Source organism: Geotrypetes seraphini, chromosome 5 (assembly GCF_902459505.1).
Source record: "Geotrypetes seraphini chromosome 5, aGeoSer1.1, whole genome shotgun sequence".
Classification (NCBI taxonomy): Eukaryota; Metazoa; Chordata; class Amphibia; order Gymnophiona; family Dermophiidae; genus Geotrypetes; species Geotrypetes seraphini.
This window is the reverse complement of record NC_047088.1, coordinates 115,679,255-115,704,820: the sequence shown is the minus strand read 5'-3', so window position 1 is coordinate 115,704,820 and position 25,566 is coordinate 115,679,255. Positions and strand designations below refer to the sequence as shown.

Here is a 25,566-nt window from a genome sequence, read left to right as displayed (position 1 = left end):
AACTTCCTAACATTCGTTTTGAATCTGTCCCCTTCCAACTTTTCCGAGTGCCCTCTTGTTCTTTTATTTTTTGAAAGTTTGAAGAATCTGTCTCTCTCCACCCTCTCTATGCCCTTCATGATCTTGTAAGTCTCTATCATATCCCCTCTAAGTCTCCTCTTCTCCAGAGAAAAGAGACCCAATTTCTCCAATCTCTCAGCGTATGAAAGGTTTTCCACACCTTTTATCAGACGAGTCGCTCTCCTCTGGACCCTTTCGAGTAACGCCATATCCTTCTTAAGATACGGCGACCAAAATTGGACGCAGTACTCCAGATGTGGACGCACCATCGCCCGATACAACGGCAGAATAACTTCTTTCGTTCTGGTTGCAATGCCCTTCTTGATTATACCAAGCATTCTATTCGCCCCAACACCGAACCCTGAGGGACTCCACTAGTCACCTTTCCTTCCTTTGAGCGACTTCCATTAACCACCACCCTCTGGCGTCTGTCCGATAGCCAGTTTCTGACCCAGTTCACCACTTTGGGTCCTAACTTCAGCCCTTCAAGTTTGTTCAACAGCCTCCTATGAGGAACTGTATCAAAGGCTTTGCTGAAATCCAAGTAAATTACATCTAGCATATGTCCTCGATCCAGCTCTCTGGTCACCCATTCAGAGAGCTGGATCGAGGACATATGCTAGATGTAATTTACTTGGATTTCAGCAAAGCCTTTGATACAGTTCCTCATAGGAGGCTGTTGAACAAACTTGAAGGGCTGAAGTTACTATTCCCTTGGGTTTTTGCAGATCAAATGCATGACCTTGCATTTCTTAGCATTAAATCTTAGCTGCCAAATTTCAGACCATTCCTCAAACTTCGCTAGGTCCTTTCTCATGTTATTCACACCATCAGGGGCGTCTGCTCTATCGCAGATTATTGTACAATCCCACTCTATTCCTGGACTAGTGGGCTATTTTCCCATACTTACCAAAGCTTGTAGGAAGCCTCATAACGCAGTTTTGAGCCCTTCCCTCTTACCTCAGGACTGCCCCCCTGGGAATCAGTTTCTTTCCTACAAGCCAGACTGTAGGAGCTTGTCTTTTCTGCTCGTGTTTAGTTTCTTTATATTCAGGCTTTTCATCATATCTTTGGCCCTTGTGCTGCAGAGGTTCTCCACAGGAACAGCTCTGACTGTGGGAGATTGCAGACTTTACACTGTTTGCTGGACAGTGCACCCTCTGGACAGCCTGCACTTCAAATTGGGGCTCGGGGGTCTGTTCCCTTGGTAGCTTGCTCACCCCTGGTTCATCTGGTAGTGGGTCAGGCACAGGCTGCATTGCAGTTTTCCCAGGATCGGGGCTGATTGCGTTTCTTCTGTCAGGCTTGTCCGCGGGGTATCCAAGAGTGGCGGAGGTCCCTGACTATGGGTGTCAGGCCTTGGAGGAGCAGTCAGAAGATAGCAGTCTAGTTTGCTTGCTTGTTGAGACAGAGGATTTCCCTCTAAGCAATTTCAGCTTCTCTCCATGCAATTCCACGCAGCACATTGCACAGTGAGTAGAAGGATGACAGCCTGAATCAGCGATTTGGGGGGTCTTTAAAAAGGTGTTTCAGTAGGTTTGAGAGTGTGCTCTAGCCTCAACCCCCACCCCTCACCCCTAAAATCACAAAACCATGTTGAGTTCCTGGGCTAATTTATTCTATAAATAGGACATGCGGCGGCCATCTTGGATTTTCACAATCTTCTTTAAAGGTTTTTTTTAGCCTCTGCAAACTGTTTTTGGTTCCTCTGTTTTGGCAGCAGGCTTATTAGTCTCACCCTGTTTTTGCAGGACTGCACTGTTAAATCCCACAAGTCCAGGAATAAAGTGGAATTGCACAAGAATGAAAGATTAGGTTCATACTTTTGCTAATCTTCTTTCTTATAAATCCACATTCTGTTCCTGGAACCTGTCCTGTGATTTGCTGATTCGCCGATTGTCTGCCTTTGTAGGTACAGGTAAGTTGGATTTCCATTTCCTGACCCTATGAGTACCATGCAAGTGTGCTTAGTACTTTGTCTTGGGGGGTCCCTCAGTTCAGTGCCCCCTTCTATCTGTGCAGACTGTCTCTCTTTATAGCTCTGTTACTTTTGTTGTTCATGTTCCTAATGTTTGCTGAGCAGATTTGACTTGCTTGTTGGGGAGTGTCCCTGTACAGTACACCTTTCTTTTGCCTTTGTCCTTTACAAATGTTCCTGGACTGCTTTGTCACCAACTGATTTCCTGTGGGGCATTCCTGAAGTAAGAGGGGAGGGACTCAAGACTCTATATTATGAGATTTCCTACAAGCTCCGGTGATTTTGGGAAAATAACCCTCTAATTCTGGAATAGATTGTGGATTTACAAGAAAGATTAGTAAAGATAAGAATCTAAACTTTTGTTTTGGTTAAAGAATGAAATGGGGACAAATTTTTCCCCATCCCTGCAGGAACTCATGTTCCCATTCTGTCCTGGCAAGTTCTTTTCCTTTCCGTAGCCCATTCCTGCATGCTCTTGTCCTCATCTGCACAAGCCTCAAACACTTTAAAATGATAAATGTTCAAAGCTTGTCAGGTTAAGGCAGAGCTTATAGGAATGGGACAGCAACAAAACTCATAGAGATGGGATGGGGAAATTGAGTTCCTGCGGGGATGGGGAAAAATTTGTCCCCGTATTTCATATCATCCACAAAGAGGCATACCTTACCAAACAACATTTAGCAATATCACTTACAAAAATGTTGAAAAGAACAGACCTAAGAACCAAATCTTGAGGCACACCACTGGCGCTGTCCAGTCAACCAGTTCCAGTCCATAATTCTGAGGCCCATACCGAGGGCATTCAGTTTATTTTCTGTCACTTTCCAGTCAACCAGTTCCTGATCCAGTCCATCATTCTGAGGCCCATACCGAGGGCATTCAGTTTATTTGATGTCCATGTGGAGCACTGTCAAAGGCTTTGCTGAAATCTAAATATACCACCAGAAAATGGAATAATTACATTACATTACATTAGTGATTTCTATTCCGCCATTACCTTGCGGTTCAAGGCGGATTACATCCAAACTAAAACAAGAATTACATTTCAACTTTGAAGTAATAGATTCATCGATGAGATAAAATTTTAAGGGAGAATTATAGGTTTTAAATAATGTTTGGTAACTAGAAAAATTAGAGAGTACTAAGGGTTTATAGAGTGTTGATGTTGGGTTAGGATTGTTGTGCTGGATAGGTTTAACGTGTTTTTTGAAGAGTATGAGGAAGGTTTAAATCAGGGCTGTGGAGTCGGAGTCGGAGGAAATTTCGAGTACCTGGAGTCGGAGTCAGAAGTACAAAAAACTGAGGAGTCGGAGTCGGAACATTTATCTACCGACTCCATTTTTGAACTTGGCATACCAATCACGAGCGATTCTTTCAGCTATAGCACCCACTATATACACAGCACAAATGTTGCGAGCAGCTTCTGCGGCCTTAGAACCTTGATTAAAAGCAAAAAGAAGGTGGTGTCGAAAATGCTCATTTCTCTCAACTTGACATTCCATTTTAACGATCTGAAAATTAACCAGTGCTGTGGAGTCGGAGTCGAGGAGTCGGAATCAGAAGAAATTTCGGGTACCTAGAGTCGGAGTCAGAGTCTGAAGTGCAAAAATCTGAGGAGTCGGAGTCGGAACATTTATCTACCGACTACACAGCCCTGATTTAAATTGCGCTGTCTTTCTAGAAGATAATAATTTGGGAGAAAGAGAAAGATTGTATTCTAGTTTGGTTATCTTAGTCCTGGAAATTGGGTTTTAAAATTGTTTTTCTGTTATAGAGATGTTTCCTGGTCTGTCTAAAGGAACACAGAAAAAATATAAAGAATTCTTCTTATTGAGAGAGAGAGAGCAAATGCTTTGGGCATTAAAACTTTGATTTCCTTGTAAATGTTTTTTTTTTCCTTTGCTGATAATGCATATGTCTTTTATGACCCAGAACAATTTCTTGTCTCGAGCTAATTCTTGGGGGTTGGTTATTCAAGTAACATAACAGCTAATATAATTTTGCTATTGCTAGTGGTGTGCGGTGACATTTTATAGCAGTGGACATACTATAAACCAAGGGTGTCCAATCTTGGCCTTCGCCAGGTTGGGTTTACAGTATTTTCATAATGAATATGCATGAGGTATATTTACATAGAGTTGAAGGCACTGCATACAAATAGATCTCATGAATATTTATTGTTGTACAATAAATACCTAACTACAAGAAGCCTTCTATTGCACTTTATTATTTTTTATTCTTTAAGAACATAAGCATCGCCTCTGCCAAGTCAGACTATAGGTCCATCGTGCTCAGCAGTTCACACTCGGGGTGGCCCCCCAGGTCCGTGACCTGTAGTGATCCTTTACTTAAGACATTTTATCTTTTATAGTACCCTCTAACTATACCCCTCAATCCCCTTTTCCTTCAGGAACATGTCTAACCCCTTTTTGAAACCCAAAATCGTACTCTGCTCTACCACCTCCTCCGGAAGCGCATTCCAGGTATCCACCATCCTCTAAGTGAAGAAGAACTTCCTAGCATTTGTTCTGAATCTGTCTCTTTTCAATTTTCTTGCGTGCCCTCTTGTTTTCGTTTCCCCCACCAGTCTGAAGAATCTGCCCCTCTCTACCTTCTCTATACCCTTTATGATCCTGTAAGTTTCTATCATGTCCCCTCTAAGTCTCCATTTTTCCAGGGAAAAGAGCCCCAGTTTCTCCAGCCTCTCAGCATATGAGAGGCCTTCCATGCTCCTTATCATCTTTGTTGCTCTTCTCTGGACCCTCTCGAGTGTCACCATATCCTTCTTAAGGTACGGCGACCAGTATTGAATGCAGTATTCCAGATGCGGGCATACCATCGCCCGATATAGCGGCAGGATAACTTCTTTATTACCACATAATAAATATATTTATATCACACTGATTTAAATAGCATGTTACCAAACCACACACACTAAATAAATCACCCTACAAATTTTTTTCTTTAAAAAATGGCTCAATGGAAATGCCCCATTGGGCCAGAAAACCTGAACTGGAACAAAGCCTTTTCTTTTTCAGTTCCTTTCAAAACCACATTGTCCCAATTTTAAATTTATCCCACATTCTCTTGCTATATTGCAAATTGTCTCATGTTGCTCAACCACAATGATTATAGTTTATATTTTCTGGTATCGCCATTGGACTCTACAACCATGTTGCTCAGTCGGCCGCCATATTGCTACAAAAATAATTTCTCTTGAACATAAGTTTCAATGCGCCCAAAAGACATACCTTCCTCGACCTACATTAGCTCATAAGGAAAGTATATTGACTGCACAAGTAGCTTTGAATACGTTATTACAATAAAGAAGTAAACAGAGCACCCTATATCGTAAACATCATTTTTTTTCGCTTTGGAAATCGTTCTGTACTTTTACTTGCGCGTCTCACTAAAGTCTGGAGTGGCCCTCGGTTGATTCACTCCATTCATTTATCAAACGGAACCTTGATTAACGCCTCTGATAAAATTTATCAAGCTTTTTATGATTACTTTTCTTGTCTTTACACGGCAGATACATCATCACAGCCTTCGTTAATTCAAGCATACCTGGAAGATGCATCTTTACCTAGTTTAACTCCACTAATGCTTGAATTGTTGAATGCGCCTTTACGAGTGGTGGAAGTCCAAAAGGTTATTCAATCCTTGTTTACTTGTAAAGCTCCAGGACCTGATGAGTTCACTGCAGAATATTATAAAATACTTCTCTATCATATTTTGGGAGTGATGGTACCATATTTTGGTGCTTGTGTGGAAAACTCTTCTTTTCTTCTTGGTGCCACAGATGCTTTAATTAGTTTAATTCCTTTTTTTTTTAGTTCATTAATTTTATTGAATATTATAAGTAATATACAGAAAGCAGTTCAAATACATAAAAATTGAATAAGAAATAGTGATTTAGAAACAAAAGAAACCATAATTGCTGTTATTTGCATATAGTAGATTAGTAAGAAGAATTCAGAGTATTTGAAACTGCTAAGAAAAGAAATAGAAAGGATAGAAAAGCAGAGAAGATGAATTGAAATAAAAAAGAAAAAAGAGAGATAAAGAAAGAGAGAGAGAAAGAGAGAGAGGCAGAAGTGTCTACAAGGCAGAATGAACATATGAATCTAAGAATGACCAAGGTGATTTATTTCGCACCAAATTTGTAGATAAACGAGATATTGTGTTCTTTTCATATGCATATGATTCGAATTTGTGGTACATGCTTAAGGAGTTCCACCAAAAGGTGTAGTCTAGTAGTGTGGGTGACTTCCAATTTTTCAAAATGTGCATAAGAGCTGTCACAATCATGGTGTCAATAAGTTTAGGAGGACAGTTTGATAGTGCGAAACAAGGGTGTTGAGAACGAAGGATTATAATGTCTATGGAAATAGCTTCTGAACATTTGGTAATAGATTTTATGGTGTCCCAGATACGAGTCCAAAAGGAATGAACCATAGTGCAGTGAAGAAGCATGTGATCAAGAGTTCCAGGCTCTTTCAAACAGTTCCAACAGGTAGGGTCTTGTTTCAGTTTCGCTTTCCACATTCGAAATGGAGTCCATACTGCATTCCACATAACAAAGAACATTGATTGCGAAACTCTTGAGGATAATAGAGGGCGATTTGTAGATGACCAGAAGAGTTCCCAATCTATTTCAGAAAGCGTGGTCTTTAGGATAGAGCCCCAATGGTTCATGGATTGAGGTGTAAAGGTGAAGGTGTGATCTCTTAAGATGCTATAAAAAAGAGATATCGCCCTACCTTTTAGTAAAGCCAAAGTAGACCAGTGACGAATAGTTTGTTGAGAGGTCATAAAGTCAGGGCGCATTTGTACATTAGCTAGTATTTCAGTAAGAGTAAGCCATTGGGGATATATAGAGGATGGGAGTGAGTTTACAGAACAAAAAGTATCAAATGGGATAAATGAAGTGGAGGAGATCAATTGATGAACAAACCACACCCCTGCCCGTTGCCACCTCAATTAGTTTAATTCCTAAACCTGGAAAAGTTTTTCAACATGTGGATTCTTATCATCCCATTTCCTTACTTAATGTAGATCTCAAGATTTTTGCACGAGTATTGGCAAATCGATTGGCATCTCAATTACCTGTATTAATAGGAGAAGAACATGTTGGTTTTGTGAGAAGTCACAGCATTTAGCTGCATTGGTGACAGGTCAGGCCATAGCAATATTAGGATTGTTGGCAAGTCTGGATGTGGAGAAGGCCTTTGATTGAGTGGAAGTGGCCTTTTCTTTTTTCCACGTTGTCTCATATGGGCTTTACAGGATGGTTCTTGGATTGTATAAGAGTCTTATATGCTAGTCCTAGTGCCTATATTCTAGTTAATGGGACTAAATCCGCTTCTTTTGTTATCTCGCAAGACACTCATCAAGGATGCCCTCTTTCTCCATAAGAACATAAGAAGTTGCCTCCGCTGGGTCAGACCAGAGGTCCATCGTACCCAGCAGTCCGCACCCGCGGCGGCCCATCAGGCCCATGACCTGTAATGTGATCCTTCTCTAAGCCCTTTGATCCCTTTTATCCTTCTATCCATACTCTATCTAAAACCTATCTCTACCTCTATCTGTATCCCTCAATCCCCCTATCGTTCAGGAATTTATTCAATCCTTATTTGAACCCCCGTAGTGTACTCTGTCCTATCACAACCTCCGGAAGCGCATTCCAGGTGTCCACCACCCTCTGTGTAAAAAAGAACTTCCTAGCATTGGAAATTCTCTGAGTGTCCCCTTGTGCTTGTGGTTCCCCATAGTCTGAAGAACCTGTCCCTTTCTACCTTCTCTATGCCTTTCATGATCTTGAAAGTCTCTATCATGTCTCCTCTGAGTCTCCGCTTCTCAAGGGAGAAGAGCCCCAGCCTTCCCAACCTGTCTGCGTATGAAAGATTTTCCATACCTTTTATCATTTTCGTCGCTCTTCTCCGGACCCTTTCAAGTATCGCCATGTCCTTCTTGAGGTATGGTGACCAATACTGGACACAGTACTCCAGATGTGGGCGCACCATCGCACGATACAGCTGCATGATGACCTCCTTCGTCCTGGTTGTAATGCCCTTCCTAATAATACCCAACATTCTGTTTGCTTTCTTGGAGGCTGCTGCACATTGTGTCGTTGATTTCATTGTAGTATCTACCAGCACACCCAAGTCTTTTTCAAGGTTACTATCCTCTAGCACTGATCCCCCCATTTTGTAGCTGAACATCGGGGGGTTTTTCCCCAAATGCGTGACCTTGCATTTCTCTATATTAAAGCGCATTTGCCATTTACTTGCCCATTATTCTAGTTTGTTTAGGTCCCTTTGTAGGTCTTCACATTCTTCCATGGTTCTAACCCTGCTGCAGAGTTTGGTGTCATCCGTAAATTTTATAACTTCACACTTCGTCCCCGCTTCTAGGTCGTTTATAAATACATTGAACAGCAGCGGTCCGAGCACTGACCCCTGGGGAACACCGCTCGTGACCTTCCGCCAGTCTGAGTAGTGGCCCTTCACTCCAACCCATTGCTTTCTGCCTGCCAACCAGTGTTTAATCCACCTGTGTACGTCCCCTTCCACCCCGTGGTTCGATAGTTTCCTAAGAAGCCGCTCATGGGATACTGTGTCAAAGGCTTTTTGGAAGTCGAGATAGATGATGTCTATGGGTTCTCCTTTGTCCATCTGGCTGTTTATCCCTTCAAAGAAGTGCAGTAGGTTCGTTTGGCACGATCTTCCCTTGCAGAAGCCGTGCTGGCTCGCCTTCAGTTGTCCATTTTTTTCTATGTGCTCACAGATGGTGTCCTTTATCAGTGCCTCCATCATCTTACCTGGGACTGAAGTCAGGCTTACTGGCCTGTAGTTCCCCGGGTCACCCCTCGATCCCTTTTTAAAGATAGGCGTGACATTTGCTATTTTCCAGTCCTCCGGGATCTCCCCAGTTTTCAAGGACAAGTTACAAATTTGTCGGAGAGTTTCCGCTATTTCATTCCTTAGCTCTTTTAGAACACTTGGATGGATTCCGTCCGGGCCCGGTGATTTGTCGCTTTTTAGTCTGTCTATCTGTTGGAGGACCTCCTCGTGGCTTATCTCTATATGCGCCAGTTTTTCTTCTTGATCTCCACTTATGATCTCTTCGGGTTCTGGTACATTTGATGTGTCCTCGCTCGTGAAGACCGACGAGAAGAACTTGTTTAACCTGTCGGCTACCTCTTTTTCCTCCTTTACCACTCCCTTCCTGTCTCCATCATCCAACGGTCCTACTTCCTCTCTCGCCGGTTGCTTCCCCTTGATATATCTGAAGAATGTTTTGAAGTTTCTGGATTCCTCAGCCAGCCTCTCCTCGTATTCTCTCTTTGCATTCCTAACCACTCGGTGACAGTTTTTCTGATGCTTTTTGTGTTCTTTCCTGTTTTCCTCGGTTTGGTCCTTTTTCCATTTTCGGAACAATTTTTTTAAATCTCCTATTGCCCTCTTTACTTCTGTCGTTATCCATACCGGGTCTTTTGTTCGATTTTTTTTTACACCGTTTCCTAAACCTGGGAATGTACAGGTTTTGTGCTTCCAGCACCGTGTCCTTGAATAGGGACCAGGCTTTCTCTACGGTTTCCATCCGTTTTGAGCAATTTTTAAGTTTCTTTTTCACCACTGCTCTCATAGCGTCATAGTTCCCTTTCCTGAAGTTGAGCGTCGTCGCTGCAGTTCTCTTCACTTTGGATGTTCCTACCTCTAATTTGTACCTGATCATGTTGTGATCGCTGTTTCCTAGTGGTCCTACTTCTGCCACTTCCTTTGCAGGTCCCCCTAGCCCGTTTAGGATTAGGTCGAGAGTGGCATTCCCTCGCGTTGATTCTTTAACAAGCTGTTCCATGAAGCAGTCTCCCACAACCTCCAGGAATTCTGTTTCCCTCGCACAGCTTGAGTTCCCAATGCTCCAGTCTATCCTGGGGTAGTTGAAATCCCCCATCACCAGTACACTTCCGCTTTTGCATTCCCTCCTCAATTCTGCTTCCAGTCTGCGGAATCGGAAAGAAGTAGGGAGATTGTGGATGCCTTTCAAGAGGCTCTGCTCAGACAAATGGTGACGGAACCCACAAGGGAAAAAGCGATATTGGATCTGGTCCTCACAAATGGAGAGAGTATCTCTAATGTTCGAGTGGGTGCTCACCTGGGTAGTAGCGATCATCAAACGGTTTGGTTTGATATAACGGCTAAAGTGGAGAGCGGCCGCACGATACTTAAAGTCCTAGATTTCAAACGTACGGACTTTAATGCAATGGGAAAGTACCTGAAGAAAGAGCTGTTAGGATGGGAGGACATAAGAGAAGTGGAAAGACAGTGGTCTAAGCTGAAAGGAGCGATAAAAATGGCTACGGACCTTTATGTGAAGAAAATCAATAAAAACAAAAGAAAAAGGAAGCCGATATGGTTCTCCAACCTAGTGGCTGAGAAAATAAAGGCGAAAGAGTTGGCGTTCATGAAATATAAAAAAACCCAAGAAGAGGAGAGCAGAAAGGACTACAGGGTGAAACTGAAAGAAGCCAAGAGAGAGATACGTTTGGCGAAGGCACAGGCGGAAGAACAAATGGCTAAAAATGTAAAAAAAGGGAGATAAAAATTTTTTCAGATATATTAGTGAAAGGAGGAAGATAAAAAATGGAATTGCTAGGCTAAAAGATGCTGGGAACAAATATGTGGAGAGTGATGAGGAGAAAGCAAATGTGCTAAACAAATACTTCTGTTCTGTGTTCACAGAAGAAAATCCTGGAGAAGGACCGAGATTGTCCGGCAAAGTTACACGAGAAAATGGAGTAGATTCTGCGCCGTTCACGGAGGAGGGTGTTTATGAGCAACTTGAAAAACTGAAGGTGGACAAAGCGATGGGACCAGACGGGATCCATCCCAGGATACTAAGGGAACTCAGAGAGGTTCTGGCGAGTCCTATTAAAGACTTGTTCAACAAATCTCTGGAGACGGGAGTGATTCCTGGGGATTGGAGGAGAGCGGATGTGGTCCCTATTCATAAAAGTGGTCACAGGGATGAAGCAGGAAACTACAGGCCGGTGAGCCTCACTTCAGTTGTTGGAAAAATAATGGAAGTGTTGCTGAAAGAAAGGATAGTGTATTTCCTTGAATCTAATGGGTTACAGGATCCGAGGCAACATGGCTTTACAAAAGGTAAATCGTGCCAAACGAACCTGATTGAATTTTTTGATTGGGTGACCAGAGAGCTGGATCGAGGACATATGCTAGATGTAATTTACTTGGATTTCAGCAAAGCCTTTGATACAGTTCCTCATAGGAGGCTGTTGAACAAACTTGAAGGGCTGAAGTTAGGACCCAAAGTGGTGAACTGGGTCAGAAACTGGCTGTCGGACAGACGCCAGAGGGTGGTGGTTAATGGAAGTCGCTCGAAGGAAGGAAAGGTGACTAGTGGAGTCCCTCAGGGTTCGGTGCTGGGGCCAATCCTGTTCAATATGTATGTAAGTGACATTGCTGAAGGGTTAGAAGGAAAAGTGTGCCTTTTTGCAGATGATACCAAGATTTGTAACAGAGTAGACACCGAAGAGGGAGTGGAAAATATGAAAAAGGATCTGCAAAAGTTAGAGGAATGGTCTAATGCCTGGCAACTAAAATTCAATGCAAAGAAATGCAGAGTAATGCATTTGGGGATTAATAATAGGAAGGAACCGTATATGCTGGGAGGAGAGAAGCTGATATGCACGGACGGGGAGAGGGACCTTGGGGTGATAGTGTCCGAAGATCTAAAGGCGAAAAAACAGTGTGACAAGGCAGTGGCTGCTGCCAGAAGGATTCTGGGCTGTATAAAGAGAGGCGTAGTCAGTAGAAGAAAGAAGGTGTTGATGCCCCTGTACAGGTCATTGGTGAGGCCCCACTTGGAGTATTGTGTTCAGTTTTGGAGACCGTATCTGGCGAAAGACGTAAGAAGACTTGAGGCGGTCCAGAGGAGGGCGACGAAAATGATAGGAGGCTTGCGCCAGAAGACGTATGAGGAGAGACTGGAAGCCCTGAATATGTATACCCTAGAGGAAAGGAGAGGCAGGGGAGATATGATTCAGACGTTCAAATACTTAAAGGGTATTAACGTAGAACAAAATCTTTTCCAGAGAAAGGAAAATGGTAAAACCAGAGGACATAATTTGAGGTTGAGGGGTGGTAGATTCAGGGGCAATGTTAGGAGATTCTACTTTACGGAGAGGGTGGTGGATGCCTGGAATGCGCTCCCGAGAGAGGTGGTGGAGAGTAAAACTGTGACTGAGTTCAAAGAAGCGTGGGATGAACACAGAAGATTTAGAATCAGAAAATAATATTAAAGATTGAACTAGGCCAGTTACTGGGCAGACTTGTACGGTCTGTGTCTGTGTATGGCCGTTTGGAGGAGGATGGGCAGGGGAGGGCTTCAATGGCCGGGAGGGTGAAGATGGGCTGGAGTAAGTCTTAACTGAGATTTCGGCAGTTGGAACCCAAGCACAGTACTGGGTAAAGCTTTGGATTCTCGCCCAGAAATAGCTAAGAAGAAGAAAAAAAAAAAAAAAAAAAAAAAATTTTTTAATTGAATCAGGTTGGGCAGACTGGATGGACCATTCGGGTCTTTATCTGCCGTCATCTACTATGTTACTATGTAAGTTCTTTGTCGTTTGCTTCCGTTTGTCCAGGTGGGCGATAGTACAGTCCCAATTTTATGTCAGCTCCATTTCTTCCTGGTAATTTAACCCATAATGATTCCAGTTCTTCCGCCCTTGCTGCCGTATCCAATCTGGTCGAGTGAATGGTGTTTTTTATGTAGAGTGCTATTCCTCCACCCTTCTTGTGGGTCCTGTCTCTCCTATAGAGATTGTACCCGGGCAATACTACGTCCCATTTGTTGTCCTCAGTCCACCATGTTTCTGTAATTCCTATAATGTCCAGGTCCTCATTTTTGGCTGTGATTTCCAGTTCTCCCGTTTTGGCCCTTAGACTCCTTGCATTTGCGAATAAGCAGTTTAAGTCTGATTTTTTCCCTTCCTCGCTGTTCTGTCTTGTATATTTTTCCTCTTGCCGTCCCCCTTGTGGGCTTCCAGCTCCTGAATTCCGTTTTGTTCTTCCTCTCCCAGTATTTCGTCTTTTTCGTCCTCAGCCTGTTTCCTCAATTTCGCCTGTTCCCCTAACTCCTGTTGTATGCTCTTCTTTTTGTTCTCTAGTTCCATTTGACCCTTGGACCCCTGTGTGATGTTATTTGTTTCTTCCCAGCATTGTTCCCACTCAGCATCTTCATCATGTTGATACTGCATATTCTTTCTAATTGTACCTGTATTCACTGAACGTTCAGTGACTTCCTCACCAACTGTATTCTGAAATTCGCTGGCTATCCAGCCCCCTTCACTGTAACATGTTAATATTACAGTCAAACCTCGGTTTGCGAGTAACCCTGTTTGCGTGTGTTTTGCAAGATGAGCAAAACACTCAGCAAACTTTTGAGTCGCAAACCGAGTGTTGACTCGATTTGCGAGCACCCCCCCCCCCCCCCGATAACCGGCATCGCTCCCCCCCACTCGCAAAGGCCCCCTCGCTCCAACCGGCACCCCCCACCGCGTGAACTGCCCCCCCCCCCCCGCCAGTACAACTTTAATTTACCCACCTCCCCGTCTAGCACCGGCACCGGAACGCAGGCACAGCTCGTTTGCCTAGAAGATCTTCCTGCTTCGGGTCATAGACAAAGCGCGATGCATGCTCAAGGCAGGGAGGCAGGCAGAAGGCGGAGGTGTCAGGTCAAAAGCGTGCTGGGACAAAGGCGCGCTTTGTCTATGACCCGAAGAAGGAAGCCAGAAGATCTTCTAGGGACATGAGCTGTGCCTGCGTTCCGGTTCCGGTGCCGGTGCTGGTGCTAGACGGGGAGGTGGGTAAATTTAAGTTGTACTGGCGGGGGGGGGGGGCGGTTCGCGCGGGGGGGGGGGGTGCCGGTTGGAGCAAGGGGGCCTTTGCGAGCAGGGGGGGGGAGCGATGCCAGTTATCGGGGGTGGGAACATATCAAAGCGAGCATTTTGGATTACGAGCATGCTCCTGGAATGGATTATGCTCGTAATCCAAGGTACCACTGTATATTGTAAAATACAAATATTATAATTCTTACTATTCTGTACTCTATAATCACTGACTGCTCAGTGACATCTTTCCCTATTTGTACACTGTAATTCGCTGATTGTACAGTTCTCTTCACTGTGAACCGCCTAGATGTCGCAAGATTATGGCGGTATAGAAAATATAAAGTTATTATTATTATTGGATACTGTTGTCCGAAACGTCGACGTCCGGTCGATTTTCGGCTTTCCTCTTCTTCTTAGTTTAAAGCCTTCTCTATTTCTTTCTTGACATTGTTCGACAGCAGTCTCGTTCCTGCCGTGCTCAGGTGTAGTCCGTCCCTCCTGTAGAGCTTGTTCTTCCCCCAAAGAGTCGTCCAGTTCTTCACCAAGTGGAAGCCTTCCTCTTCACACCATCTCCTCAGCCGTGCGTTCATTGCTTGTAGCTCAGTCTGCCTCTTCACATCTGCCCTCGGTACTGGCAGGATCTCTGAGAATGCTATCATCTGCGTCCTCAGCTTCAGTTTCTTTCCCAGGATCTTGAAATGTTCAGTTAGTGTAGTACTGCTGTAATTTCTGCTGTTGATGTCGTTTGTTCCAACGTGGATTATCACCGCTGTCTCCTCTGTCTCAGCTCCTTCCATGATCCTCTCGATTCTGTCAGTGATGTCCTTCGTCCTTGCCCCTAGGAGGCATGTCACCAGCCGGTCCTCTCTCCCTCCTGCTATGTGACTGTCCACTTCTCTCAGGATTGAGTCTCCCACTACGATAGTAGATTTCCCCTTCCTCAGCTTCCTTTTTGGTCTCAAGTCTGTATCCTTGGTGTGGCTCGATGCTTCTCCCTCGGGGTTCTGATGAATCCTTGCCTCCTCTGTCTGCTCGATGCTTACGTATGGTGCACCTCCCCTGTTGTCTGGTGGCTCCTGTCCTCCATCTGCTGGTTCCTGTCTGCACTGTTGATGATCCTGCTTCTCCACTCTCCTGTAGGCCTCCTCAATGAATCTCTCGAGCTCCCGTACTTGCTTCTCAATGTGGCTCTCTTGTGGGGTCCTCAGTTGCCTAGCACGGTTCTTCCGAGATGCGGAGTCCCTCCAGCTCCTGGACCCTGTCCTGCAGTCTGTCGACCTCCTTCTTCAGGCTTTCCAGTTCCTGACACCGACCGCATATGTATGCTGCCTCCCCGAGGGGAGGTAGTCATACATATGACACTCCGTGCAGTACACCGGAAAGCTTCTCAGTGTTCCTGCTGCTTCCATTTCTTTTTCTAGTCTCTTGGTGTGAGGTGTGCAAAGGTGGTCCCTGCTGTGAAGAGAAAAAGAAAGAAAGAATTTGAGAAGAGAGAAGTACTGGTGACTTACTTTATAGTTTAGTCTGCTGGGTGGCCTGGTCTCTTGGCTCCTTCTCAAGGCTCCTTCGCAAAGGCAGCTCTCGCTAAGGCGAGCGCCTTTGCCAATCGCCTTCACCGCGCGCCGAACGGCTGCACTCCGTTGGCTCCCCCCCTTTTAAGGGGGAGTCCGGGCGCTGATGACGTTGGTGACGTGGTGCGGGTGGGCGGAGCTTATTCTCGCTACCCACTTCTCGCCACCACCAGTCCCTGCTTCCTCCTGCCTCCTCCGGGCTCTACTCCCACTGGCAACAACTCCCTTCGCCCCGCAGCTACCTCCCCTTCTGCCTCAGCCGCCGCCTGCTCTCGCCTCCTCCACGCGGCTTCTGTGACCCTCGCGCCGCGGCACCTTCCTGTTAAGGGGGAGTCCAGGTGCTGGTGACGCGGTGCGGGTGGGCGGAGCTTACTCTCGCTACCCGCTCCTCGCCACCACCAGTCCCTGCTTCCTCCGGGCTCTACTCCCACTGGCAACAACTCCCTTCACCCCGCAGCTACCCCTACTTCTGCCTCAGCCGCCGCCTGCTCTCGCCTCCTCCACGCGGCTTCTTCTCTACTTGGAACCTCTATTACGAACTTTGAAGAAAGATGTTCATATAGTTGGTCTTTCTATCATGGGTCACGAATTAAAAGTTTTAACGTTTACAGATGACTTGATGGTTATTTTAACTAATCCAGTATGTTCCTTATCACATCTGCTTGATGCTTTGACTGAATTTGGGTTTCATTTAGGATTTATGTTGATCTATCGTAAATCTGTGGCTCTTCCTTTTCACTCTGGTCTACCCATTCTTTGGCCTGGTACTTTTCTTCTTGGGTATCTGGGAAAGTTGTTTACCTGGGAATTATAATACCATAAGATATTTCTCAGCTTCATGACCTTAATATACAACCTTTATTGGATAGGACTAAAACTCATCTCTTAACTTTGCGCCATTTTTCTATTTCTTTAATGGGTCATATTGCACTATGATTGTGTTACCTCAATGTTTATATGTTTATCAGATGTTACCTCTGTCCCTTTCCCGAAAGATAGAATTACAATTGAATAAATTGATCCATGGATTTCTTTGGAAAAGAGGTCGTTCTCATCTTCCTCTTAATACAGTGGTTTTATCAATTGATAAGGGAGGTTTAGGCATGTTACACCTGCGACATTTTGTAGAGGCTTGTCATATGCATCATATCCATGATTGGTTTCTGTCCACATCTTATTTTTCATGGACTAAAGTAGAAATACAATTTTGGAAACCATATCATTTTAGTTACCTCCTTCATACTTCTCGTGTAGTGGTTACTGTTCTGGGAAACCCATATTATTTTTTTATTGCTCCATTAAGATCCACATGGAGACAGGTTTGTGGTCAGATGCATCTGGACTTTTGCTCTACTCCTTTGTTACCTATTTGTGGCAGTGGGTCTTTTCATCCTGGTATGACATCAATTAGATTTCAAATGGTAAGGAGAGGCCCTATTTTTTATTTGTATCAGCTCCTTAATGATGATGGTACTTTACCAGTCCTCTCTCAGTTGCGTACTACTTATGGCTGGATTAATTTAGATATATTTTCTTATATGCAACTCAAAAATTATGTGAATTCTTTGCCAACTTCCAATTTACTTATTAAGGTATATGAGCTTTTATCAGAAGTATTTTGGTTAGAAGCTCAGCTGATAGTACCATTGAAATATTTCAGACTCTCTCTTATGGATTTTTCATCATCACTGGATTATTCCAGGATGGCCCTGGCTTGGAGTGAGGAGCTACAAATCACATTACATGGTCCCAATATATATCATTTCTTAAAATTATTATACCTGATATATCATATTTAAATGGGATATAAATTTTTATGTCGTTTATATATAGCACCTTCGCATGCCTATTGTGCAACACTCGTCTCTGAAGGTTCTTGCCTCAAATGTGGTCACCTTAAAGCTAATTTCTGGTTCTGTCCTTGGGTGCATAAATTTTAGTGTACAATTTTTTTTAGAGTTGGAGTAATGTGGAATACTAAATGGTATTTTAACTGTTATAGCTTATTTTGGTTATTTGATTTGAAGCATCCTATTCCTTGAGGACTTAAGGGTTTTCTAAAAAGAGCCATACTTTCAGATTTGAAGTTCATTCTTTCTCTTTGGATTAAACCATTATATCCTATTTATAGTCATTGGCGTTCTCATATGCTTCATCTTTTAATAATGGAAAGTATGTCTCTTTCTGAATGGGAACAAGAAGGAATGAGTGTTGTTCATTCTTTGGCAACCTTTTTTAAACACGTTATCTCTAACAGCAAGAAGTCGTGTTTTGATGGATCATTATTGATTTTTAGCAGTTCTGGGAGAGGGGAGGGAGTTGATTATATTTTAATATTGTATTGTTATAATGTTTACATTTATAATGATTATATTATTGTAATGTGTGTTTTGTTGATATATTATGCATTGACATCATTATAATGTTTGCACTTTTACATTCATTTGTTCTGGAAATTGGGTTAGTGGCAGGATGGGTTGTGGGAATTTGGTTGGTGGGGTAAGGATTGGTAGTTAAAATTGAAAATTGTTTGAGCCTATTTGTTGTTTTCATTTCTATTCTTTTTGTATTATTCTTTTATGCTCAATAAAAATGATTGAAATTTAAAAAGTTAAAAAAAATTTGCTAATGGATATGTACCTGAAAATTTGGCTATTTTCAAAAATGTAAATTTCTGCTTCCCCCTACCACCAACTCCCACTGTATTCCCTTTTTTAACTTTTTGTAAACTGTGTTGAGCTCTATACTTATAGAGAAGATGCGGTATATAAGCTTAAGGTTTAGTTTAGTTTATGAAAGTTGCAGAAAGTTGAAAGAGGCAGAATTGGGTTCTGAAAGGTTTTCAGGGTCATTAAAATATTTTAATGCTTAATTTTTTGTTTTATTCTGTGGCATATAATTTGTTACAAGATGCATCACACAGTACAACAAAGGCCAATTTTGTGAATAAATTAAGTTTTGGAGTCAGTTTCTCCCAGTATGCATTTATTTACTTAGGCCTGGATTCTCTAACCAGCACTATTATTGGTGGCTGCCTTAAAAGTGGCTGCCGATCGTATGTCAGTCACATGAAGGTGCCAGTTACAGAATCACGCCTCCAGTAAAGGTAGGTGCTGGAAATGTAGGCCAGGGTTTTCCATACGTACATTTCTGGCACATACCTTTAATGTGAATCATACTTCTGTAGGTCCTTTAGGCTGCCTAATGCCACTTCTGGCTTTACCATAGCAAATGGGAGTTATCTCTGGTACATAAGCTGATTTCATATGCGTAGCGCAACGGGATATCAGATATGACCTACGAGTATTAGCACTCTTCGGTTTGTATTTATGTCATTTCCTCATTCATCCCTGCGTAATGCATTTTTGTATATGTTTTATATATGATGCTTTTTTTGTGATTTTCTTATTCTTTTATACTTAATTAAATAATTTAAATAGTTTAAATGAACTTAGCTTCATAGTGAACATGCTTCAACTTTAGAATGAAGCTCCCCAGTGCCAACGCGTTTCGCACATCTTTATCAAGGCTGGGGATCTCAAAGATTTACAAACACTACTTGTCAAGCCAGCGGCATTCAGGAAAAGACAAGTAGTGGCTTGATAAGTAGTGTTTGTAAATCTTTGAGATCCCCAGCCTTGATAAAGATGTGCGAAACGCGTTGGCACTGGGGAGCTTCATTCTAAAGTTGAAGCATGTTCGCTATGAAGCTAAGTTCATTTAAACTATTTAAATTATTTAATTAAGTATAAAAGAATAAGAAAATCACAAAAAAAGCATTATATATAAAACATATACAAAAATGCATTACGCAGGGATGAATGAGGAAATGACATAAATACAAACCGAAGAGTGCTAATACTCGTAGGTCATATCTGATATCCCGTTGCGCTACGCATATGAAATCAGCTTATGTACCAGAGATAACTCCCATTTGCTATGGTGTTGTTGTATTTATATATTTATCATAAATATTAAAGAGTGACGAGGATGACTTCCGGCTTTAGCCATGCCTATAATGACATTAGGCAACCTAAAGTGCCTACAGAAGCTTGATTCCAGCACTAATTTTTTAGGCGCTGGTAGGTGCCATGAAACTCAGTTAAAACGTTTAAATGATGATTTTTTTTTTTTTTAACTGAGCTTGGGCACCTACTGGCTCCATTTAGAGAATCTAGGCCTTAGTGTACTATTCAAACTTTCTCTCTTTTTAAAATATGTCCCATGTTATAAAAATAAAAGTTGTGCTCATTTTATTATGTTATATTTACTAGTTTTTTAGCCCGTTACATTAATGGGTGCTAGAATAGATGTGTAGACTTAGGCATTTCTTTCTTTCTTTCTCCCTGGCCCCCTGTCTGTCTGTCTTTCTTTCTGTGTCTCCCCCATGTCTAGCAGCATTCCTTCCCTGCTCCCCCTGTCCAGCAGTAGCCATTCTCCCTTCATTTTACCTCCCCCCCTTTCCAGCAACACCCCTTCACTGATTCCCCCCTGTCCAGCAGTAGCCCTTCTCCCTTCCTTTTACCTCCCCCTGTCCAGCAGCACCTCTTCCCTGCTCCCCCTGTCCAGCAGTAGCCCTTCTCCCTTTTAGCTCCCCCCCTGCCCAGCAGCACCCCTTCCCTGTTCCCCCTGTCCAACAGTAGCCTTTCTCCCTTACTTTTAACTCTCCCCTGTCCAGAAGTACCTCTTCTCCCTTCCCTGCTCCCCCTGTCCAAGATCGCTACCTGTCCTCAACCAATCACACCCCTCCCCCTAAAGCAAAGCAAGATCGTTTCCTGTATCCAAGAAATCACACCTATCCTCCCCCCAAAGGGAAGCAAGATTGCTCTCTGGGCCCCTTCCCCAGTACCCCCCCCCCCTTTACCTAAATCAATGTACAATAGTTCACAGCTTCCCCAGCACACACTCTTCCCCCAAAACAAACCGCAAGTATTTTTTCCTGTTATTAGATCTGAATTGCATTCAGCTGCTCTAGTGGAATGTTGTCACTTACAAACTATATCAAGAGGTTTAAGGGTAAATATGGAACCTGGATTTTTAGATGAAGTGATATATATGTAGAGATGGAATGAGGTTATCTCGAGATGTTCATTGGATTTAATGTTACTAACAATTGGTATATTAGTAAAGAAAATTAGAGATTCTAAAATGGAATTACATAATAAAATTGAAGAACTTAAACAATTTATCCCGACAGATGAGTTTGAACAACAATTACAAAATCATAAGCAAGTATGGATAAATGTAAACAGGATATTAGTATCATAGTAGATGATGGCAGATTAGGACCCAAATAGTCCATCTAGTCTGCCCAACCTGATTAAATCTAAAAATTTGTTGGTTTTTTTTTTCCTCCTTCTTCTTAGCTATTTCTGGGCAAGAATCCAAAGCAGTACTGTTCTTAGGTTCCAACTACTGAAGTCTCCATCAAAGCTCACCCTAGTCCATTTATACCCTCCCAGACATTGAAGCCCTCCCCAGCCCATCCTACATCAAACGTCCCCTCAGATCTTTAGCTAAAATTTTAGAACCTAAAGCTCTTAATGTCTTAATACACTCTTTGATAATCTCCAGGCTGGATTACTGCAATACATTATATCAAGGCATAACTCAGAAAGAAATACGAAGGTTACAAATCATACAAAACACAGCAATAAAAATTATTACTAACTCCAAAAAATATGATCATGTCACTCCACTTTTAAAAGAAGCACATTGGCTGCTGATCTCACACTGAATAACATATAAAATCGCGTTACTAACATTTAAAATTCAGAAAACTAATACTCCAATATTCTTTTATCTATATATAATACCATATTCCCCAGCTAGATCCCTTAGATCAGCATATCAATACTTGTTGACCATTCCATCATTGAAAATAATTGGCACTAGAAGAACTACAACTTTCTCTATCTTGGGACCCCAGCTTTGAAATAAACTTCCAATTTTTCTGCGCACTGAAACCTCCTTAGAAAAATTTAAAAGCAAACTAAAAAGTTCTCTTTATAAAGATGCATATGAATCTTAGATCAGATAATCTTTTTGATTTTCCTATTTACTTCTAGATTAAGCCTTTTTTAAAACATTTTTTCCAAACCAAATTTCATTAAAATTATGTTTAATACCCTTCCTTATGTTGTTCCTTTCCTAAAAGTTTTTTTATTTTCATTTTTTTTCTTTTAAAACAAATGTAGTTTTTCCTGATATTCCTTATGTATCTTTAATTAACTATGGATAGGTTTGTATGTTTATTGTCTCAAATGATTTTATTTGTCCCCCAAAATTTTTATTATTGTTATACGCATTGAAAATACTTGATATTGCATTTAAATCAAAACTACAATAAACTTGAAACTTGATATACAGATACAGACCATGCAAGTCTGCCCAGTACTGGCCTTAGTTCTTCAATATTTACTATTATTTGCTGATTCTAGATCTTCTGTGTTCATCCCTCGCTTTTTTGAACTCTGTCGCCATTTTCCTCTCCACCACCTCTCTTTGGAGTGCATTCCAGGCATCCACCACCCTCTCCGTAAAGTAGAATTTCCTTACACTGCTCTTGAGTCTCCCACCCCTCAAGAGCAATGTAAGAAAATTGCTAAATTCAAAAGGGATGAATTTGATTATACAAAAGGATAATGTATATCCTTGGATGAGTAAAAACCATAAATCCCGTAGAAATTTTAGCAGTGGGAAAAGAGTAATACATATAAATTCAGCCAGTGCTTCATCAGTAGATAATTCTCAATCCATCTCATCTAATGATACCAATACAAGTAATAAACAATCGGATGTTTTTTTAAGGCTTCCAGAAAAGACAACAAACAGTGCTATACAAATACGAAACACACAAGCAAACACGAACTTGATTAATGTATTTAATTTATCATCAAAATTTCTTATGCAAGCAAAGCTGGGTCTTTAATTTGCCCCATTTTCCTTATATGACTCTTTTGACACGTTCATATTTGTGCAAGTTTTTCGAAAGTTGAGATTAAATGTGTTTTTCAATGGTAAAACAAATAAAGAGCAGATTAATGAAACCAGTAATTTTCTTACAAATTATAAGGTTAAGTCTCATTGGATTCCTCCGGGCTCATTAGATCCTATGATTGATTCCTTTCAGCGGTTGGTTTTACAAAATTTAATTGAAATTGAAAACAATGATGGAAGCACATAACTAAAGATCAGCAGCAGGCTTTGAATGCATTAAAAGCAGATCAGTCAATTGTGATCACCCAGGTGGACAAGGGAAGGGGGTTGTAGTATTAGATAGAAATGCTTATGACCAAGAAGCATGGCGACAATTATCAGATAATACCTTTTATCAACTTTGAGCCAAGATCCAACAGCGGCATATAAGAAAGCTGTTATGCAGCTTTTGGGAAGGGCTCCAACAGAAGGGGTGATTTCGCACAAAGAATATGGTTACCTGTATGTAGAATACCCTAAAGTACCAATAATATGTCATCCCTAAAATCCACAAATCCCTCACTTTACCTCCGGATCATCCCATAGTTTCAAGTCAAGGATCAATTTTTTAGCCTTTATCACAATTTTTGGACTTCTATCTTCAACCTTTGGTTCAACAATTATTATCCTACATTAGAGATTCAAGACATTTAATTCAACTGTTAGATCAATCTCAGATTCATGTATTTTAGTTACTCTTGATGTTAGAGCACTTTATACAAATATCACACTGACTCAAGCAAAAGAATTAATAGGGGAAAAATTGGACAAATTGCAGGTGGCATAACATACGAACTTTCTGAAGGAGATATTAAAATTAATCATTGATTGTAATTATTTTGTATTTAGGAATCAATTCTATCTCCAAACAAAGGGGGTGGCCATGGGGGCCACAGTAGCACCGTCAATAGTGTGCTTATATATGATTCAATTTGAGTAATGATATTTACAAAATACAGAATACAATCAATCTATAACAATGTGGAAACATTTTATAGACAACGTTTTTCTAATATGGTCAGAAATGATGAATTGCAAATGTTTCGGTCATATTTGAATAATTGTGATTAAAAACATTTTGTTTGAATTGACTATTTCAAGAGAAGCAATTAATTTTTTGGATATTAAAATATTTAAGAATCGGAATAAAATAGCAACTTCTGTTTACCGGAAAGAAACGGACCGGAACACAATTTTACACTGTAATAATTACTATCCAAAGAGTCTTTGGGAAAGTGTTCTGGTCAGTTAATTTTTAAGAGCAAAACTGTTATGTGTATCTCAAGGAGATTTTGTACAACATTCAAATCAAATGATAACCAGATTTGAGCAACACAGCTATCCAAAAAGAATTATTAATAAAGCCATTAAATGAGCTACTAATGTCAACAGAGAATGCTTACTCATTCAGTCAGAGAATAAAGATAAGAGCATGGTTTGTGTTATGCCATATTCTAAACAAGCATTACAAATTAGGAAAGCAATTTGGCAACATTAGAACATATTAAAATTACACCCGGATTTGAAGGGGTCACAGAGGGGTTGGGGTAATTTCTTAGGTCTGAATTCTTATGGTTTGTAACTGAATGCTCTTGTGGCTGTTTGCTCATCCAATTCAGCACTTGGGGTTTGAATGGTGGGCAACCTAAAGATGCTAATCTGTTTCATTGGGTGTTGGGGAGGGGGTGAGAGTAGGCATTGGGTAAGAAGATTCTAAGTAGTAGATCAAGGAGAGGGAGGGGTGGAGTGAAGAGAGATTTAGGGTGGGGGTGGGGGTCAGGGGGTACATGCAATCAATTGTATTTCATTTAGGTGTGTTAGTCTGTGGGGTGGCAGTTTGGGCTTGCATGTTGGTGGGGCTCCTGGATCATCCATGGGAGGGAGGAAGGTGCGGACTGGGGCAGCTCCCTCCAGGTATGTCTATTTCTCTTTGGTGACTATGATAGCGGGACTCCATGATTAAAATCATGACATGGAATGTGTGTGTATGTGGTGTGGGGGTGTCCTCTCCCATAAAGCGTTGTAAATTGCTCCATGCCATGAAAAAGCAGCAAGTTGATATTGCCCTATTGCAAGAGACACATTTGTCGGGGGAGGAGCATAGGAAACTATGTACTTAGTGGGTGGGGGACATTATTGAGGCACCAGCAGTGGGGAAAAAAGCAGGGGTGGTGATTCTCTTCCATAATAGTCTAGCAATGCAGAATAACCAAACGGTGTAGACCCCCAGGGTAGATATATTATAGTCCAGGTGCAGGGCATGATGGACTCCTCACACTTGATCATCGGGGGAGATTGTAACTGTGTAGTGGATCCTGAAATGGATAAGTCATACAATCCTCATTCTACCTCGGGGAATGGGATCAAGGTGATGTCTTTAATGTGTGAGGCCTTAGAGGCAGTGGATATTTGGAGGGTGTTAACGTAATAGCTCTTGGTGGTTATGGTTTCTGTTTTGCTTTTCTAATAAAGATGATTGTTCCTTAAAGTATAAGGGAGATCATAGACTGGCTTCAGATAAGCATAATTTTTATCTTGTAAGTATTGGTATTGCTCAGTAATACAAGTTACTGTTTTACTGCACTGAGGACTACTGATTTGAAGGGTTTTTTTTATGCCTGTAATGGATGTTACAAAATAGAGGTAACAGTTTAAGGTTTATTTTACTGCCACATTGGAATGTATATCCCTGTGACAACTGAGGCGCTTTAAGGGGTAAATCTCTTTAATTACTGGAAATATCTGCCGTCTTTTACTATGTTACTATGAATGTAATTGGAATAGTAGTTACTCAGTATAAACCTCCAGTCCTTCTAATCTTTTGATTTTTTTTGTATTCCATAAAGTTGTCATCACTGATCTGCATTAATGGCTCTTTTAAATATGTAGAGGGAGCATGAGCACTGACTTTTGTATGAAATTGTAATATTTTGATCACTCTTTACTTAGATATTTAATAATGATTCAATTCAATATGAACATGTTATGGTGAGTAATTTATGTAACAGTGAGCAAATTCTGTATAAATCTATGTATAGTGACAGATTAGGGACCTTGATCAT

The 25,566-nt window shown here is 41.7% G+C and overlaps 1 protein-coding gene across 1 annotated transcript in view; it reads left to right on the top strand.

Moving 5' to 3' along the window:
* Nucleotides 1-25,566, top strand: part of MCM3AP (minichromosome maintenance complex component 3 associated protein) — a 556,273-nt gene that overhangs the window by 289,101 nt on the left and 241,606 nt on the right.